The sequence below is a fragment of the Sinocyclocheilus grahami genome, unplaced genomic scaffold (genome assembly GCF_001515645.1).
Source record: "Sinocyclocheilus grahami isolate Dianchi unplaced genomic scaffold, SAMN03320097.WGS_v1.1 scaffold1875.1, whole genome shotgun sequence".
Classification (NCBI taxonomy): Eukaryota; Metazoa; Chordata; class Actinopteri; order Cypriniformes; family Cyprinidae; genus Sinocyclocheilus; species Sinocyclocheilus grahami.
Window position 1 is genome coordinate 92,560 of NW_015507054.1, and position 8,627 is coordinate 101,186.

General features: G+C 39.4%; 1 protein-coding gene across 3 annotated transcripts in view; it reads right to left on the bottom strand.

Moving 5' to 3' along the window:
* The window catches only part of LOC107573143 (GATA-binding factor 2-like), a 14,108-nt gene extending 9,239 nt beyond the window's left edge, over positions 1 to 4,869 (bottom strand). Inside the window, exon 1 of one of the 3 annotated variants that reach the window (XM_016259589.1) lies at positions 4,829 to 4,869. The gene's annotated coding sequence lies outside the window, so the exon portion shown is untranslated. Of the gene's footprint in view, positions 1 to 203; positions 458 to 4,828 lie in introns of those variants that run through there. The other 2 variants (XM_016259590.1, XM_016259588.1) reach the window with 2 other exon arrangements.
* Positions 4,870 to 8,627: the final 3,758 nt, after the last annotated feature.

The following is an 8,627-nucleotide window of genomic DNA, read 5'->3' on the forward strand; positions in this document are numbered from 1 at the left end:
TATATATATATATATATATATATATATATATATATATATATATATATATATATATATATATATACATATACATATACACACACACACACCACACACACATATATGAACTTTATCGAAATATGGGTTGCAACCTGTTAAAGTCGATGCATTACATGCTCAACCGTACGCAGTTTCAAAGAACTATCGTGAAGTAGGCTACTCACTGCGCAAACTAGCATTTCAGCACTCCAATCCTCTGTTTATTTTTCCCCTGTTATTCATGTACAAAGAATGTTAATCCTCAAGATGTCTGCTGACATTCGTAATTTGCCACCGGTTCAAATTGTCCACAGACCAATTGTTAAACTCTTCCTAAAAACTCTGCGGCTGTCCGAAGCGGAGAGAAGTCTCTTTAATGAATCGTGCCTGTGTACTGTCGGAACTGGCGCCGGTAGATTCCATATCTTACGCACAGGGGCGGGGTCACGGGCTGGCAGGGACCGCTCTGTTAACCAATAGCAGATCGCGCTGACTGCCATTGGCTCGGACATCATGCTCTCCGAACTGCCACGGCGACTATCGGCCTAGTGCTCCACATTCAGAGAGCTGAGAGACCCATCATTCAACGGAGCAATTCATTGAGATCGTTTTACCTTTCTTAGAGCTTCACGTTGATGATGTGTGATACTGTTGTCTTTTACTAAACGACTAAGAGCTCAGATTGACCTGAAATTTTGAATGTAAAGTTGGAGTCCTAGGCTAACTCCGCACAGCGTCAGAAAAATATTTAAACGAATTGTATTTTTTAATCGAATAATAATATAATAACAGGCACAGGTTAGACTAGGCCTACTTTTATTTTTACAGTCAGTGCCAACCAGCAATTACTTTAATTTCCCATTGATAAATAAAACAAATTATTGCAGTTATCATAAACTTTTGTTACAAAAATTATAAATGTGATTGGGAGCTGTTGCCTGACCATTAACATTTGCTTAAAACAACAAAACCTGTATCAGTGAAGTGTCACATGCGATATATGCCTAACGCAAACAAACACAATTCCTAGCACCTCAGGCATTAATTGGGGAGGAGTATTTTATGGTCTCTAAATTGGGGGCTATTGTTCTTGCGCGTCTAATTGTTTTAAATTAGTTGTCACCACATTCTTCTTGTGAAAACACTGTCTTTGTATGCTGTTGCAAGCGATCAAACGTCACTTTGCATATTAATAGCGGCCCGTCTCTCGGTGGTGCCGACAGGTCGCATGGGCAGGTCCAAATAGAGCCAATTGGTGGCCATTAGGGCAGCTTCGTTGATTCTTGCTTACAATTATCTCGTGGCAAAACAAGCAGCAGGCTCGCCCACCGCGGGCAGAAAGACAGAACGTCGCCAATCAGCCAATTAAGCCTTTAGATAAACTGTGGATAGTCAGCTGAAGACCTCATTTGCATATAGAGTTTAATAAATTGTTTCAGCTTTCACCTCAACATTACATTTACTTGTCTATCCTATTCAGCCAAAAAGGGTATCTTTCATGTTCCACACCTTTTTCTTTTTTTTGGAATAACAAATTTCGTGCAGCGGTTCAAATAGCCTAAACATTCATTGAACATCGAAAATCCTCTTGATGGTTTCTAAAATGGATAACATGTAATATAGTGGATTTTACAATGTGCTCCTTTGGATCACTGCTTCTCACCTTTGGTAGCTCTGTGGCCTCTAACTGCTTGTAGCAACGCTTTGTGTATATTAATTATTCATTTAGCTTGTCTAGTTGGATCAATCAAAGAGAACACAAGATAGACTTGTCTACCAGGGAGCTCCAGCTCGTGCATCACTATCTTTCGATAAACATTTGTGTCATTTCAGGTCTACACCACGAACCAGTTTTACAGATAAGAATGTGCGTTTTTAACTCATTTTGTACATTTTAACCTATCCTTCGAAATAGCTGTGGTGTGTCTATCTGATAATATGTATTTGATAACATGCACTTTATTGTTATTATTATTATTACTTAAAGCAGGAGTTTTAGTTTGCTTGCTCTCCTCTGAAGCAATAATGATTGACGGGCAATAATTGAAGCGCGAGCTTAGAGCCCCTACCGGCCGCCACTCTGACGCCGTGACTTGACGTCACAGTATCTCGGTAAAGGAGGAGAAAAATATAAATGGGCTACAAAGACTTTTCCAAAGCTATTTAAAACTAGGATATAGGCATTGTGTGTTTTCATTTGCATCAAAAAAAAAATCTGTGAGAGTAAATAATCAATTTGGGCACCAATGCAACACTGAGCACTTCTTAAACCAGAGAACTCCTGTCAGTGTTGGTTGTATAAAGACGCTTAAACAGGCTATGTGGCCTTATTGTGACAATACCAGATGCTTAAATCCCTTTTTAACACACTGGATTCTGACCAGGGGCCCCACAGAGCACAAAAAGCCCTGGCAGCCCGAAGCCAACAAATTAGAATGTACAGGATAATATGACGCTTAGTTTTGCAGTGCAATGGTCCATTTTACACACAGTCTTACATCCAAAAGGTGAAATACCAGATTATGCAGACATAAATGGAAGTTGATATAAACTTAAAACGTCTAAAATGGCCTCTCACATTGTCACTTTATCACAAACGGAGTGCTGTGCTACTGCATAATCAAACGTGATATACCAAAATAGTTTTTTAATAGCGACTTGAGGCTGCTCCAAATCTTTTATGTAAAAACGCTGGTGTGAAACCTCCTCAGCCATCAGTATTAAAGTGAAATATTAAACATATGAAGTACAAATATTACAATATTTGTAATATTTTATTTTATTATTAATTATGTTTAACAATTTCATAATATTTCTTCTATTGTAATTTCTGTGTAAATGTATGTGCAGCATAGTCTGAGATGCAGCTTCAGTGCCGCCTTTTTGTTGTGCAAATATGGCAGTACACATTTATTATAGGCTTTGTGTTTTTCTAGCTAGCTGCAGGCAGCCATGCCATCACAACCAGTTTTAGCGCTAATAACGGCAAGGTTCAGCTCACCTAGGGCTAAATATTCTTTAGAGAATACTTGAACTAAATACCTGTGCTAATCCAGTTGCTCTCAATGTTCAAACAAAAGAGACTGTCCTTTTAGGGACTTGGCATTTAAGGTCGGGGGTGTTACTGCAGCGATTCCCCCGACTGAGCACTCTAACTCACTCTTCTTTAAATGTGTGTGTGCAGATTCAGACTTTGTTTCTTATGTAACACAAGTTGTGTCGCACACCATGCGTGACTGTGACGACGACAATGACATCACATTAGTTCGCTTTCAAATAATTGCATCAAAAATAATGGAGAGCGCTGGAAACAAATTGAAGGCAATCATTCCCTTAATTAACAGGTGCCGTGAAATGGCTTTGGCCGTTCGTTCCCTCACCGCGCATTTATCATTCTCCGTGGGGTTAAAAGAGGGCAGGAGGGGGCAGAGAGCGGCGCAGAAGGGTTTGTGAAGATAAGCAGGCACTGGGATATAGGGGGAATGACACAGACCAGCTGAAGCGGTATTGTCCTTTACTCACGGGTAATTAGATTGTGACAGGGCACTCGGGGGCAGGCACAGGCAAAGTCACAAGCCTCCTGTCCTCTGCTGAAGCGTGGATAACGGATTGAAAGCAAAGCGTCTCACCCTCTCTTCATTTCATCCAACAATCCACGTTATTTTGAAGCAACGTCTCATATTTGTGCAGTATTAAACCATGCCACTAGCTGCGTTTATTCTAACGTGCCGCTTTTTGTCTTGTGCGACTTAATGGGTCAAGTTCTTATTCTGAGTGACAGCGTTAGTTTAGTCGGAAAACGATCCTGTGGTAGTCATAAATCTGAAGGGTGGTGACAGCGCGCCCGCCCTCCTTTTGTGGTTGACAGCTCTTGGAGTCAATGATTTGAATACACAGCACAGGTGGGCTAATGCAAGCGTCCTTGGGGCATTCCAGAGAAAGCTAATTCCTCAACTCACACACACATCACATTTGCTTTCACATTTAGAATCATTCAAGAGGGGGGAAAACATCGTCGTTATGCTCATTTGAAATTTTGGCAGAAAATGACTTCAGACGGTTTTCTTAACATGCGTTCTTGCCATTGTTGCATATCAAAATCGTGTCCTCACAATCATAATTGTGTGCATGCATATATATATATATATATATATATGTGTGTGTGTGTGTGTGTGTGTGTTATTCGTTTCATGAATAAAAATGTCTTGTATTGTCGGATGGCTACATGCGGTGTAAATTAGTGGAATTGCATTTTGGGTTGTTCAGTTTGTATATTTTGGATTTTATTTGAACATGTTTGCAAATATAAACATGGGCATTGTTAAGTATGTTCACTATAAATAAAAAATGAGTAAATAATTTAACAAATATCATAATATTATATTAATATTATTAGCACATGTGAAAAATATGAAGAGGAATTGCTGCATGTAAAACGTGTAACAATCTTTATCGTTTTAGTCTTTTCGATTATAGCCTAAAATGCCTGCAGTCGTACAAACGCAAATAACGGATTTAGTTACATAATATGCCCTAATAAAAACAATATGTATTTATTGTATTTAATGTATTATTATTATTAGTCAACCATGCAAAATGTATAATTCATTTGATTGTCTTTTTGTTTTATTATAAACCATTTAAAACTGCAATAACAATAAAACCATTCTTTTGCATAAGCATAATTAGCCAATTTTGGACTTACAGTTCTCTTTTTAAATTCCTCACTAAAACGCGTGAATAATCTCTTCGTATTACTCGACTTCACGCTCGCTGTGTCGAATGATAGTCGACGCAAAACGCATCTTACCAGTGTTTGTGATTAGGCTCTCTCCTCTTGACTCTTCGCAGAGAAATGTGTCCTGGGGGCAATTCCGTGTGGCACCGTCTTTGAGGGAAGAGTAGCGGTGATTCGTTGTGCTTCGCCAAGCGCTGAGGCTCCGGGCACTGTCTTCTCTAGCTGGCGATGCCAGCCTTTCCAGACAGTCAAGCGGCTTTCCAGAATGCTTTCGCTGAGGATCTTTCTTCGGTGACTTACGGTGTGGTGTAGTGTAGTGTCTGACACCTCGTACTCTATCTTGTCTCTCGCTCTCTCTCTGGAAACAGCGAAACTTGAGGCACAAAGTAGGACCGCTGCAACGTAGCCGTGCGTCAGCCAATCTGGTCTTCCGGTAGTGCTTTGATGGTTAAAAGCTGTGCTGAAGCTGTTTCGTGTGGCGCTCTCACTCGTATAATTATGAAACAAGACCCAGTCGCTGAAGGCTTTGCGCATAGCTCTTAGATTTTGACCTTCACATAGGCAAACAATGCAGAGAGGATTTGCACCTAAGATTGTCACTCTTATTAGGTTTGGCAGGCTCCATTCTGGATTTTTTTTTGATATTCGGAAGATATATTTTAAAGATTGCAGGAATGAATATGAACGCTAAACCCGTCATAAATAGTATAGTAGACCGATACTGGAGCGTGCATGCTTTGCACATTAGGTATTGTCGTTCTCATTTAATCACTGCGATGGTGCAGATGTGTTTGCTTGAGTGTTGTGAATATGTAAATCTTCACTTTTAATATGAGACGCCTTTAGGCTTCCCATCATAATGAATTCTATTCCTCTTTGCGCTTGTCTATAATATGTTGCCACGTTGCGACTTCTTTAGACTAATTAAGGCGACTGTTAAGCTCGGCTGCTCCTTTCCAGCAGCATACTGTGGCAGTCACGGTGACATTTCCATTTCACGTTGTCCATCAAAGGCGCAGTAGAGCAGCGCATAGCTGCCTCTGAGTTCTCCTTGCGTCCAAGTAAAGTGTGCCACTAAATAGCGAAAGGCAAAGACATATATTCTTATTTAAGATAATGCATTTAGTTCACAGCCAGTTTTCTGGCAGACTTGTAAAATATGTTGTAACCCATTTGATTATCAAATTATTTGTTATGGGTTGTCTCTATTTTTAATATTTTCCCCTCCTTTTGTTCTCATCATTTTTATTACTTTTTTAAAAGGGCTCTAAAGTTATTATTTATATACGCATGCATGCATCAGATGCCAGGGCCCTCTGCTTCCGATTATTACCGGGGGTAATATTTCATCGGCGTGAGGCAATCTTTGTTCTTTGTGAAGATAATAAATGGCCTAATCGTTATCAGCTTACCGCTGGAGGTGTCAGGACCGAGCGAGGCTGGAAACAGGGTCCAAAGTGGCGCTGAATAAATTGGTGTTTCTTATCTCTCTCCCCCAGATTATCGTCGCCTTTTCAAACCGCCACAACAAATACATTCAATGCATCTAATGCATCATTTGAGGGGGGAGATCGCAGGGGTGATAGAGACAGATAGGCTACCCGAAGGAGAAATATTTACACATTTAACGTGTACAGACCAATATTAGCTTGGGTTTTGAGCGAGTTTATTGGAGGGGCCGAGGTACACACGCTTACCATATCAATGCAGCCATTATCATTCTTATTGTAGCGCTACTGTTGATAGCCTAGGCATCTGCGTGATTATTCTGTCTTGTCATTAGATCTGTTACGTGTGGAATTAGTTGTGAAATTAGCTCGTTTCATCCAAACACTTGTTTTGCCTTCTTTATCCGGTGGATATCAGCAGTATCGTTACACACCCTTTCACGTCTTTCTTGTGGGAAATCAAATCAATAGTCCTATAAATTAATTGAAAGGCAGACAGCTGAAAAAAGCTTGGCACTGGCTATAGGGCTTTGCAATAGCCTACTGTGTAAATGACTAATTATGAAAACCAATAAAAGGCGGTTTCTCGTTCGATTTAAATTAATAACATTTTGATATAATCATATAAAGAGCATGTCACGTAGGCTATGCTAACATTTGTTGGTGAGAGTCACTTAAAGAAAATAAAAATAGGAAAATTAAAAATATATATCTATATTTCTAGACCTTTATTCAGAAATCATTTTAGTTTCAGTGGAAACAATGACTCTCATCAGCAGGCTAGATATAGAGTTTTCTACAGGAGTAGAGCTGCCGTAACTGAATATCAGCCCGTGCATTAGGCTTTAAAACCGCGGTGATCTCGTTTCATCACTAATGAACGCCGAAGTTAATTCCATTAAAAACGCGCGTCCTGAAAGTGTAGACGTCATAATGCTTGAGAAGAATTTAAAAAAATCATCAGGTTCAAATTTATTTTAAAATTCCCCGCGCTAACAGAAAACACTAAAAACCGCAACCAGCTAAAACAACTGCTGCCTTAATTTTTACAGTAAACTGAAAGTGGCGACAAAGTGAACATATTTTCTGATAAAAAAAAATAAAGTTGAAAATCTGAAAATACATAAAACACGTAGCCTATCATTAAAAAAAATTAGAAATGACAGACGTTTAATGGAAACAATTATAATTACTGTAGTGTACTTTAGGCCTACACATTTAAATATATATATATATTTTTATAAGAGAATGTATTTTATCGTAATTTTATGTTTGTTGTCGTCGTTGTTGTTGAGTTTGAAATAGGCCAAGCCGTTTTTCCAATTCAGAAAGTAGCTATCTCTGCTTAGAGACTCTGTTCCTATTGGTTTATTAAATGAACAACTGGGCAGTTCATTAATGCGAAGGCTGAAATGATTATTTCTAGTTTGGAGAAGATGCTGGAGCTTGTACGGCACAGATCTCTGAGCGTCGTTCTACTGATTACATTCTGCCCACAAGAATGGATTTCTATGCTTAACCGTGCTCGAAGTGAATTTGGTTATTTTAGAGAAAAGAGACAGGTTTCCATTTACAATCGAGAGGGGGACGCTGTGCATGTGAGTGACACTTATGACCAAAAGCGCCTTTTTCCAATATATACAAACTCCCCTTTTAATAAAGCGGCATCTTCACCGGGCCCGCGCTCTCTGATGGTCTCCACGGAGACTCAGATAACGGAGCAGCCGTTTTCCATATCTGCGCCAGAGTCTATTATACCCCAGGATTAGCTCGTTTTCCGAAAAGGTCAAAGACAAAGTCACGAAACCTTGTATGTTCACCCCTCCTGCGAGTCCCTGCATATTCATCCGCATAACATGCGCTCCCCTGTCATTCCATTTAGCTAATTTCATCAGGATAATGGCTTTTTCTGAGTTGTGTGGGAACTGGCTGCAGCTCGCAATGAACGGATTGAGTGATTATAAGCATCGAACCGTTTTGGTTTGGGATATAGTGATCTCTAGTGGTCAGAGTGCAATGTATTCGGCTCCCACAATGCTTTTGAGACCAGAGGAACAGGGTGCCGATTATAGGGGGGTTGTTTATGGAGGACGAAACCTGCAAAAACAATAAATAAATAAATATGCAATTATAGGGTGTCAATTATACGCGCCCCCAGCTATGACATGACCCCGACCAAGTCCATGGTTGACACCCTCTCATTAGCATGTTGTGCAGAGGAAAAATAAATGCAGAACTACATTCAGAAATAAATGAGTGAGCAAAGGAAAATAAATAGGATGAGTTTAGCATTTCCTTAAGCATTTTCCATTTGTCCACCAATTTATTTGATTTATTTGCCTACTTTAATCACATGTTTAATTATTTCTATATGTATTTAAACAAGAATTTGTGTATTTATACAGACATTTATTTATTTATTT